Below are 12627 nucleotides of genomic sequence, written 5' to 3' on the forward strand. Positions count from 1 at the left end.
CCTTCTGCTTCTGAACCAGCAGCTATCTGGCACAGTCTGCATCTGCTGAATGCATCAAGCAAATAACAGATACATAATTAGTCATTAAAAGTGTGCTTGCATCAGATTGTAATTGCATTTGTTTTGAGTCAAATGTCCTAAGTGAGAAAATGTTTATGTGGAAAAATCACTGAAAATGATAAGGGTTGCAGGTAGCAGGAATCTAAGTTGTCTACCATTTGGATAATTCATGGATACAAGCAGGATCAAAACCAATAGCAAAAATGTATCTTTGTTGAATATTGGTAAAAAACAGAGATTAGATGCAAAATCGCTGGAGTGCACTCTCTCTGTAATCTGAGGGTCTGTGATTAGCCTTGTGTATTTGCTGAGTGTCCTGCAGAACATTTAATGTATACAATGCATTCTTGCCTCAACCAGAAAGCACATGTGTCAGACTTCGCTCCTCCTCAATATTCCCAAATCATCTCCTGCACCGAATCAATGAGGGTAACAAAATTACACAATACATGTAAAGGAATGCACATGTCCAGGCTATTTCTGTTGACTTTACAGGACAGTACAGTACTTCCTTAGAATTATTTTTGCTCAATTTTTCATTCTCACCAAATTCATAGGGAAAGAACATGTGGTTGATTAGAATATGTCCCTTAACATATACACAACACTATATATAAAATAACCAACAAGTACCTACTGTATAGCACAGGGAACTACTCTACTCAATATTTTGTAATAACCTATCATGGAAAGTAATATGAAAAAAATATATATGTCTGAATCACTTTGCTGTACACTTGAAACTAGCACAACTTTGTAAATCAACTAAACTTGAATAAAAATTAAAAAATATATATGCCCCTTGCCTCCACCTCCTCCAGCATTTTTGTCAAGCTTCTGGGGATTTAGAACAATAGGAAACTAATTGCAATTGTCAATAACATATAAAATATGTCTTTTGATATGATGTGGAATTATATTTTTTATTTGTTTTTGGCTGTGTCTTAGTTGCCCCACACCATGTGGGATTTTAGCTCCCAGACCAGAGATCAAACCTGTGTCCCCTGCATTTAAGGCAGAGTCTTAACCACTGGACCACTGGGGAAGTGCCAGGAATTGCATTTTTATGAAGAAAGGAAACATTGTGATTTTAAAATTTTATTGTTGTAATGACTATCTAAGTACATTTTTAACTTAGTGTACATAAATCCCAAATTATCAGTTCTCAAGAAAAGAAAAAAATATATATATGTGTGTGTGTGTTTAGTTTCCTTAATAATAAATGAAAGTGGTGCAACGAATTTTAAGCCAGATAGAAATAAAGGGTGATTTTGCAACTGGGGAGCTTATGACCTTAATATGTCACTGTTAATTAACCAAAAAAAAGTCTTATAAGTTTTAGTTAAGTGGTTTCTGCTTATTCTTTTCGAATTTTATCATGGAGCTAACAGTGTCATTAATCATGTAATTTTAAGTGAGCATAAACTCAGAAACTTTGAGAATGAAAAATGAAGAGAAAATACCCCCAAATCCAATGGCAACAATGACTTCTACAAAAAAAATTTACTAGAAAGGAAGCCTTTACACATGCGTATTGAAATTGACAATATGAGGCAATTTAGGGAGCTAAATTAAATCAACTTCATCAGTCTGTGAGAGTGAACCAACAGCCTTCTTTGACAAATCCAGCTATTATTAAACCAGGCAGTGTACTCAGCCAGTTACCAGCTCAACTCTCAGAATGCTGGTGCCATGAAGATAGAGAGAAAATGTATTCTGTGAGCATCAGAAATTCAAATTTAAATTCTTATGTATAATCGGGTAGCAACTCAAATATTCCAGTTACTTGATTATCAAAGGTGAAGGCAGTTCAAATGCCTTTTGGTATGTTTTATCAATTCACATAAAGCTAGTACCTGCTTCCATCAATAAAAAAGGTGAAATCTTGAACCTAAACTATTGTCTTATCCTTCCTGGTACTGTCATTAAAGGCATCAATTCAATAATGGGGAAAAACAGTAGGCTTGGACTTTGGTTAAATGTAAATTTTGGGGATTATTTGATTTATTCATTGTATTTGTTTCATTCAAAGGGGAAAGAGTTGAAGATGGTAAATCTTAATTTCATGCTGCTGCTGCTGCTAAGTCACTTCAGTCGTGTCCCACTCTGTGACCCCAGAGATAGCAGCTCACCAGGCTCCCCTGTCCCTGGGATTCTCCAGGCAAGAACACTGGAGTGCCAGCACCCCACTCCAGTACTCTTGCCTGGAAAATCCCATGGACGGAGGAGCCTGGTAGGCTGCAATCCATGGGGTTGCTAAGAGTCAGACACGACTGAGCGACTTCACTTTCACTTTTCACTTTCATGCATTGGAGAAGGAAATGGTAACCCACTCCAGTGTTCTTGCCTGGAGAATCCCAGGGACAGCGGGGCCTGGTGGGCTGCCATCTATGGAGTCGCACAGAGTCGGACACTACTGAAGCAGCTTAGCAGCAGCAGCAACAATGGTAATAGAGGTAACTGATTACAAAGATGTCTTTTTGGCTGTGACCGAAAGGAACATTTCAATTCTAATTGTAGACAAATTAAATACACCAGGGATTTGGCACCTGACATTTCAGCCTGAAGAAGAAACAATGTATAATTTTCTCTTGGCAGACTAATTCTGAAGAGGCCTCTGTGTGTGTGTGTGTGTGTGTGCATGTCTGTTAAACAGGAGGTAAATGCCTTTAGAGCACGAGATAAACATCTTTAGAGCATGAGATAAACACATAGCACAGCACCTTCCACTAAAAAAAAAAAGCGAACTGCAAAGGAAAGCCACATATTTAATCTTAGATTTTCTATTAGGCACATGAATGAAAGGGAAAAAGATAAATGGGTGATATGAATTGTAATTATAACGTTTACTTATCCCAATATATCCAAAATAGAGCATTTCAAGAAACAACCAAAAAACCTTATGAGAAAATCCAGTGTGTGTTTTACACTTATTATTCAGTTTGGTCCAGCCCGTGTTTCTAGATTTCAACAGGTAGTGATGCCTAATTAGATGGCACAGGGACACAGGTGAGCAACTCTAGGTTTATTTGTGGCTTTGACACCATCTCAACCTACACTCATCCCTGAACAAATCACCCAAACATTATCCCTTCTTTATTCCACCTGTCAAAAGCGGGATTACATTTCCAACTATATAAAGTAGATTATGACCTAGAGCAATAGTAACAATAAACCTTTGCAAGGTTTTCAGACCTGACCTATGGTTATAATAGTTCTCCCAAGACCTGATGATCATTACTCATTACTAAATGTCTTTAATATTGTGATTAAAATTTGTTTTTTTAGGGCTGTGGGGTATAACTTTGTCAGGAATAAACCCAATTAGCTTTTACTGTTTGTTTTCTTTGTGACTATGCCATGTGGCATGTGGGATCTTAGTTCCTTGACCGAGGATCAAACTAGTGACCCCTGGAGTCTTAACCACTGGACCGCCAGCAAGTCCTATCGATTAGCTTTTAGAAAAATGTCAGATATTTGTTGTTTACCTCCAATTCATTTTTGCATTGTTCTTTACTGACAGAACACTGCTTAAGAATCTGTCTGCTGTGGAAGTGACTTAATCCCCTTCTTAGGGGTAAATCCTGTGATCCCCTGTGAGGTTGGGGTTCCCCAGTGAAGAGGCTGAGAGGGGGAGCCCTGTCTCTGCAGGATTTATTGGGAAGGTCACTCTTGGTGAACCTCTCTCAGGCACTGATAAAACAGGTGTGAGTCCCACAGGTGTAATTTGCTGAATGAGAGTGACAGACAGGCAGACAGAAACACACACACACACACAGGACAGAAGGCAAACAAACTAGGGTACATAGTACTGATAGCATGTTCTAAAGCCCTGAGAATATCTAATTACAGTGTGTTTTCAAAACTGCCAGGTCTGTAAGAGACTAAAAAGTGATGAACAGTCAAGGTGCTGGTATAGCAATGGCTTTTATTGTCATTTCTTTTGCTGTTATTAAAGTTGAACAATGGTCTTTAGCAGCATGCCTGTAAGGTTGAGAATTTTAATCCCCTTTTAAGATGAGAAGAATGAATGAGAGGGAAATAGTTCAATCCTTTCAACAGATTAGTAGAATAGATTAGAGAGCAGGTAAGTGAAATGGCTCAAATTGCCTTGTAAGTCAGTGGCAGGACTTAAACTTTAGAGCCTGAGCAGGTATTTTTTATCACTTGGGTACCAACCTCTGAGCTGTGAGCATCTACATTAATTGATAGAGACTCTAGCGCAGGGATCAGACCAGGCTTTGGGAGTCAAACACATCATATTTGTTTCCCCGCTATTCCAAAAAGTTTAACTTTTATATTTCAGTAAGGGACAAAATGGGGAAATAAGGTAAAATGCTATAAACCTTTGTTTTTGTTTGTTTTGTCACTTTTTTTTTAAAAAAAGGTAAATACGTGCTCTATTTTGTTGCCATGATGCTGGTCTTGGGTTTAACTCCTACTTGTTTCAGCAAAGATGGATTCTCCTCTCCAGGTTTATTACTTAAATAGTTATTCACTTGAGTAGCTGTGTTTCTGAAGCAATTTTGGTCATGTCACTGGACATGGTTCAAGTCAGACAGGCTGACAGGGGCCTTTCCATGTTCCTTACTACGGGTAATTGCTATTTCTACAAATGTCAAAAAGCACCATGTTTTCACAGAGCTGTGAACACTGTTGTCAATTCAAGGACAGAAAATGTGCAAACTATTTCAACGCTTTATGGGTATTGATTTAGGAATAAACAATAGGAATCCATAGTTAATACTCAGGCCTCTCGCTTATAAATCCAGTGGCTATAAGCTGTAGACATCCATTAATCGGAAGGATCTAGAAAATGGCTAGGAGAGCATTGCCACCCTTCTTCCAGAGAAGAGTCATGATTTCTTTTAATCGTTCATTATCAAGCCTGCCAAATCGTAAGCAAACAAGAAAATATCCTAAACGGAAGCCATATTTCTAGTGGGCTCCTGTGTTATCATTTTTTGCTCAGAATGTGCTAATGTAATAAAGAAAGCTTGAGTGGCAGTTATGTCCACAAGAGAATTATAATACAGGCCAGAAGCTGAGACTCAGTGGCTGTTGGTGGAGACGTGGATTTCTTCCTGTGGTTTAATGCTCCAACCAGCCACTATTCAACCAGCAAAGACTTAAAGCAAAATACTGCTATGTGCTCACAAGGGATAGATTTCATTTCCCCCACTACTCAGGGGAAGATAAGAAACCCATCTTCCAGGCTAGAAGGGGAGGTGACCATTTCTGTGCACAGGCGTGGAGGGAGCTGCTTTGGAAATTTTCACTCCTGGAAGGCAGGTGCTGGGCAGGCTCCATCATGGGCCACACTGGTTCCTGCTTCCTGAAGGCAGGCACTGAGGCCTCTGCGATCTCCGAGGACCACTGATGACACCTGGAGCAAGGGGATGCTGCCCAGGTCAGGGCCAAGCCTGCCCAAGGCCTCATATCACAGAGGGAAACACATCATGCTCAAAACAGAACACTTCCAATTACAGTGAGCAGACCTTTTGGTCTGGAGGTGACTGCTGCCCAGACCTCTCCATTTAAAGGGGAGCAAAGCCAGGATCCACCTTCCCTGAGCCTGCAGGTTCCTCCTGTGAGGCTCATAATTTGGGATGTGCATCCTGAGGAGGTAGAAAAGCCCTGGAGAGCTGAATCCATTTACCTCAGACTCTGATTGGTGTGTGTGCTTTGGGCCCCTACTGGTTTTGACAACTGAAGTGCAAACAAAATGATACAGAACCTGGATCATTATTTTCATCAATCATAAAACCTATACTGGATTCTATAGCCTGGTCTGGTTCAGACTTTGCAGTAAAAATGAAGTAGGAGGAAATGAACTCTGCAAGGAGAATCCACAAACCCCACTGTGTCTCTGGCTGTGGTAGGGAATGATTAAAAAAAAAAAAGGTAGACAAAACTTCATACTTTCTTCTATTGCTTGAAAGTCTTCACTGTCTTGCCCTATTGTTTCAAGCATAATGTACAGTGTAAATTTCATGATTTTCTGTAAAAGTAAATTTTACAGATTTTTTGTGACATCTTGATCAACTCCATGGCCCATTTTTATACTGGTTTAATCTTTTCTTTATTAATTTTAAATAAGAGCATTAGCTCTTTGCCTAAGAATTATATTGCATTTATTACAATTTTTGTTTCTCTTATGACTTTGAGATATTTTAAAGTTAAAATGTTTCTATAATTTAAGTTATATATTTTGTCTATGGCATGTGTATTAATGTCAAGCTGAGAAAGTGCTTCACTCCATCTTTTTATTTAGAGATAAAATGATACCACATTTTCTTCTAAAACCTTTGTGGTTTTATTTTTAAAACTGTGCTACTTAATTCTCCTGAAATCTATTTTCATATAAAAAATGAACTATAAATCCAATTATGTGTTTTTTTAAAGAAAAGGTGAGACTGTTTCTCAACTGCATTTATTGAATATGGGATTCAATATAAGATAAATATGCACCTAAATAAATCCAATTGCTTGCACTAAACAAAACAAAAACATATTGTCAAGCAAGACCATGCAATGGGGAAGGAGGAAAAATGATATAATTATGGGAACTTAAAGTTTTGCACTCAGAGAATATTATCATTACTATTATATATTATTAATTAATATTGAATGTTAATTTTTTAAATGGGGAGCTGATAAATAGGAGGAGGATGAAGAGGTCAAAAAAGGAGGTGAGAAGTCAGCCTTAAACCTCTAACAATAATTTGGGATTAAAAGCTGTATGTAAAAAATCCATTAAATCTATTGAATAAAAATATACAGGATCCTAGGGCTTCCCAGGTGACACTAGTGGTAAAGAACCCACCTGCCAATGCAGGACATGTAGAGCCATGGGTTAGATCCCTGGGTCAGGAAGATCTTCTGGAAAAAGAATGGCAACCCACTCCAGTATTTTTGCATGGACAATCCCATGGACAGAGGAGCCTGGTGGCCTAGAGTCCATAGGGTCACAAAGAGTCAGACACGACTGAAGCAACTCAGCACATATGTATACAGGATCCTGATAGTTTTGGGGTAGAAAAGAATGAAAATAATTTATTTCAAAAGAGTGAAAATAGAAAATTCAAATGGTTTTTAAAAGTTAAAACAACAGATAAGAAGATACATTGTATATCAGAGGAAAGTTTATTATCTATTGGAAATATGCTGAGTTTTTAATGCAATGCCTGACTTGGATAAGTGTGCAAGAGGTAATTGACAGTGTCATGGTTGCTGTTGTTACTGTTCAAAGTGTACACTTTTAGCTTTATTTTTTAAATAAAATATTCACATTTACTTTATTAATTTATCACTTGATAGACACTTTAACTGTACTATTTTGCTATAATGAATAACGCTGTTTTGAATATTCATGTACAAATTTTCACGTAGACATGTTTTTAGTTCTGTTGGATGTGTACCTAGGGGTGGAACTACTGGGCCATATGGTGACTCTATGTTTAACTATCTGAAGAACTGAAAAACTGTCTTTCCAAAATGACAGGACCATTTTATGTTCCCATCAGCAATGTATGAAGTTTCAATTTTCTCACGTCCCTGCTAACATTTGTTACTGTCTTTTTTACTTATTATCGACTGATTGTAAAGCTTCCCTGGTGGCTCAGTGATAAAGAATATGCCCGACAATGCAGGAAATGCGGGTTCAATACCTGGGTTGGGAAGATCCTCTGGAGAAGGTCATGGCAGCCCACTCCAGTATTCTTGCTGGAGAATCCCATGGTCAGAGGAGCCTGGCAGGTTACAGACTACAGGGTTGCAAAGAGTCAGACATGACTGAGCAAGTAAGCACAGTGAGTGTAAAGTAGTAGCTCACTGTGGTTTTGGTTTTCATTTCTCCAACAAATAATAATACTAAATGTTTTTTTTTCAGATGTTTATTGGTCATTTATATATTGACTTTTAAAAATGTATTTTCAAATCCTTTGTCCATTTAAAAAATTGGGTTATTTGTCTTTTTTACTGATAAATTATAATAGTTGCAAATTCTAAGATTTATTAGTATTTCATCCCATTCTGTGAGTTGTCTTTTTGCTCTCTTGACAGTATTTTTGGTGCACAAGCATTGTTAATTATTATGAAATCTAATTAATCTATTTTCCTTTTGTTGCTTGTGCTGTTGGTGTTGTATCTAAGAAACCCTTGATTAATACAAAGTCACAAAAATTAACATCTGTGCTTTCTTTTAAGAATTTTATAGTTTCAGCTCTTACATTTATGTCCTTGATTCATTTAAGGATTTTTTTTAATATGGTATAAGGCAAGGGTCCAATTTCATTATTTTATATGCAGATATCCGTTTATTCCAGCACTGTTTGCCGGAGAGGCTCTTGTTTCCCTATTGAATTGTCTTGGCTCCCTTGTTGAAATTAACCATGAATGTAAAGATTTATTCATAGACTTGTGAGTCCATTCCATTTATGTGTATGGATATCCTTTTGCCAGCTCCAACCTTCTTAATTGCTATAGTTTGTTTGAAATCAAGAAATGAGTTCTTCAACTTAGTTCTCCTTTTCCACCATGGTTTTAGTTATTTGGAGTTCCTTGTGTTTTCTTCACTTCATATTAATAAATGTTTATTTGGATTATCTTAATTTACCACCAAACGTATACATGTTCTCCAGCTGGAGGGATGTATGTAAGTATCTCACATTGCTTGAGAATGGAATGTGAAGTCAAGTGGACCTTAGGAAGAATCACTACAAACAAAGCTAGTGGAGGTGATGGAATTTCAGTTGAGCTGTTTCAAATTCTAAGAGATGATGCTGTGAAAGTGCTGCACTCAATATGCCAGCAAATTGAAGACTCAGCAGTGGCCATAGGACTCGAAAAGGTCAGTTTTCATTCTAATCCCAAAGAAAGGCAATGCCAAAGAATGCTCAAACTACCGCACAATTACACTCATCTCACAAGCTAGTAAAGTAATGCTCAAAATTCTCAAAGCCAGGCTTCAGCAATACGTGAAGCATGAACTTACAGATGTTCAAGCTGGATTTAGAAAAGGTAGAGGAACAAGAAGTCAAATTGCTAACATCTGTTGGAACATCAAAAAAAGCAAAAGTGTTCCAGAAAAATATCTACTTCTGCTTTATTGATTATGCCAAATCCTTTGACTGTGTGGATCACAATAAACTGGAAAATTCTGAAAGAGATGGGAATACCAGACTACCTGACCTGCCTCTTGAGAAATCTGCATGCAGATTAGGAAGCAACAGTTAGAACTGGACATGGAACAACAGACTGGTTCCAAATAGGAAAAGGAGTACATCAAGGCTGTATATCATCACTCTGGTTATTTAACTTATATGCAAAGTACATCATGCGAAATACTGGGATGGATGAGGCACAAGCTGACATCAAGATTGCCGGGAGAAATATCAATAACCTCAGATATGCAGATGATACCACCCTTATGGCAGAAAGTGAAGAGGAACTAAAGAGAAGAACAAATAAACAGCCTCTTGATGAAAGTGAAAGAGAAGAGTGAAAAGTTGGCTTAAAACTCAACATTCAGAAAACTAAGATCATGGCATCTGGTCCCATCACTTCATGGCAAATAGATGGGGAAACAGTGATAGACTTTACTTTTTTGGGCTCCCAAATCACTGTATATGGTGACTGTAGCCATGAAATCAAAAGACACTTGCTCCTTGGAAGAAAAGTTATGACTAACCTAGACAATATATTAAAAAGCAGAGACATTACTTTGCCAACAAGGGTCAGTCTAGTCAAAGCTATGGTTTTTCCAGTAGTCATGTATGGATGTGAGAGTTGGACTATAAAGAAAGCTGAGCTCCAAAGAATTGATGCTTTTGAACTGTGGTGTTGAAGAAGACTCTTGAGAGTCCCTTGGACTGCAAGGAGATCCAACCAGTCCATCCTAAAGGAGATCAGGCCTTGGTGTTCATTGGAAGGACTGATTCTGAAGCTGAAACTCCAATCCTTTGACCGCCTGATGTGAATAACTGACTCATCTGAAAAGACCCTGATGCTGAGAAAGATTGAAAGCAGGAGGAAAAGGGGATGACAGAGGATGAGATGGTTGGATGGCATCACCAACTCAATGGACATGAGTTTGAGTAATCTCTGGGAGTTGCTGATGAACAGGGAGGCCTGGCATACCACAGTCCATGGGATCACAAAGAGTTGGACATGACTGAGCAACTGAACGGACTGACTGACTGATCTCACATTGTCTGAGACAATCTGCACTGATGCTCAGTATCTTAGTATAATTAGGTGTCTTCCTTTTTATCCCCAAGGAGTCCTATTTTGAAAAGCAAATACTTGGGCAACCTCATTTTAGGTCACATCGGAGCTGCAGTTCTTTCAATATCCAAGTAGGGAATTGAGTATGTTAGAGAAGTCGGCACAATCCATTATCCACTCCAATTCCATGGCTTTTGAACTTATCCTTACTTCAGCTTTTTGAGATAAACTTATCAATCATTTATAATGTCAAGTCATCGCTCATAGGATATCCTCTGAGTTAAAGTAAAAATCGATCTTTTAACTGACTCTCTCCCTTAGAACAAAGCATGGAGAAAATGTTTATTTAATTTCTCATTTTTATCTCCCTAAGATTATTACATTTGGAAATGCTTTAGAATGTGTGTTAGTTGCTTAGTCGTGTCTATTTGCAACCCCATAGACTGCAGTCCATGGGATTCTCCAGGCAAGAACACTCGAGTGGGTTGCCATTTCCTCCTCCAAAAGAAACTATAGAAAGAAAGAATGTGAAGTCACTCAGTCGTGTCTGACTCTTTGTGACCCCATGGACTGCAGCCCACCAGGCTCCTCCATCCATGGAGTTTTCCAGGCAAGAGTACTGGAGTGAGTTGCCATTTCCTTCCCTGTGCTTTAGAATAGTATTAATATTTAAATATTTTCTTATTATGGCCATAAGAATTTACATAAAATATTTACACTTAGCAAATAAGCTTTTTAAAATCATACTCAACAATGTGCTATGCTGTGCTTGCTTGCTTGGTCGTGTCTGACTCTTTGCTACCCCATGGACTGTAGCCCGCCAGGCACCTCCTCCAGGGGATTCTCCAGGCAAGAATATTGGAGTAAGATTTCATGCCCTCCTCCAGGGGATCTTCCCAACCCGGGGATCAAACCCAGGTTTCCCGCTTTGCTGGTGGATTCTTTACCAACTGAGCCACCAGGGAGGCCCATACTCAACAATACCCAGCAATAAATAACACTCAATTAAATTTTAGCATTGCATTCATCAAGTATGATACAGTAACACAGACAATAAAGATAAATTTGGCAAAGACTTTAACCATGTAATCGACCTTTTAAAGTGAGTAAAGGGTGGAAAAACACCCAAGGCGAAGTATAAGAAGAGCAGTTTAATACTGTAGAGCAAATAAGATGAGGAATTTATAGCTACAGGAATTTGTGTATAGGTTGTTTGGTTTTACTTTTTACTTGGAAAATTAAAAATTATGGAGGCCTGGAAAAATACATGAATACATAGTTTTCTAATCCAATAATTATGAGAAGAATGTTTGTGAAATAGAAATCAAGGAAGAAATATTTGAAATTTCTATTAAATATTTTAATTGTATTGGGTTTTGGTTTCCTATCTGTCTTTGGACATTGACTTAGAGAAGCGTCCTTCAACATAAAAAAAAAGTAGCTAAATAACAAGACATTATACAGCAACTTACAAGGGGCACTGGCATGTCCTGTGATATGAAGAAATAAAAAAGTGAAAATGAAAGTTGGTCAGTTGTGTTGGACTCTCTGCAACCCCATGGACTATATATTCTTTACCAACTGAGCTATGAGGGAAGCCCTTAGGTTAAATAATATTGAACCTGTTTTCCTGTGTGTGGGGGGAGAGAATTTATGAAATAAACAACCACCAATGTTGAGTACCTGAGGCACATTCAACAAGATTTTGGATCACTGTGTTATTTTAAAACTCTAAAACTTATTTGCTTATTGCAAAAGTCTTGTTTTATTTAAGGGGACAAGTGTTTTTATATGAAAGAGAAAAGATGAAGAAGGAGAAGAGAGAACGAGGATGCATGGCTCTTTTGTGTCTTTTCTTTTCTGTTGGGAATATTTTGCTTCTGTATTTCAGACAATTCACCAGTGGATTCTCAACAAGGTCAAGAATGAAAGGAACGTAGGTGCCCACTGTTAGAGAAACCCGGAAGAAGCCTCAGGATCAAGTCATGAACTTAGTAAACACTTACGTTTGCTTTTGAAGACTGTGTTAGTGGAAGTGTGAATTGAATATGTATTGAGTTCCACAGTTTTTCAAGTTAAAGGTCACTTCTAAAGCAAAAGATTTCTCCCTGACTCTCCCCACTCTACACACATTCTCTCTCTCTCTCCCTCCTGTAAGGTGACATTTGTAGATAGACAAAAAGATTTAGTTTCCAGAATTTATGTCATGTACTGAATGTCTTAAAGAAATGCATTGCAGGCCATCTAATTTCACATCAGTGATGATATTAGGAAGAAATGGCAAAGACTGATAAGGATTGAAGGATGGTGTATAAATAACCTGACCTGAATTACCAAAGA

Source organism: Bos mutus, chromosome 13, assembly GCF_027580195.1.
Source record: "Bos mutus isolate GX-2022 chromosome 13, NWIPB_WYAK_1.1, whole genome shotgun sequence".
Classification (NCBI taxonomy): domain Eukaryota; kingdom Metazoa; phylum Chordata; class Mammalia; order Artiodactyla; family Bovidae; genus Bos; species Bos mutus.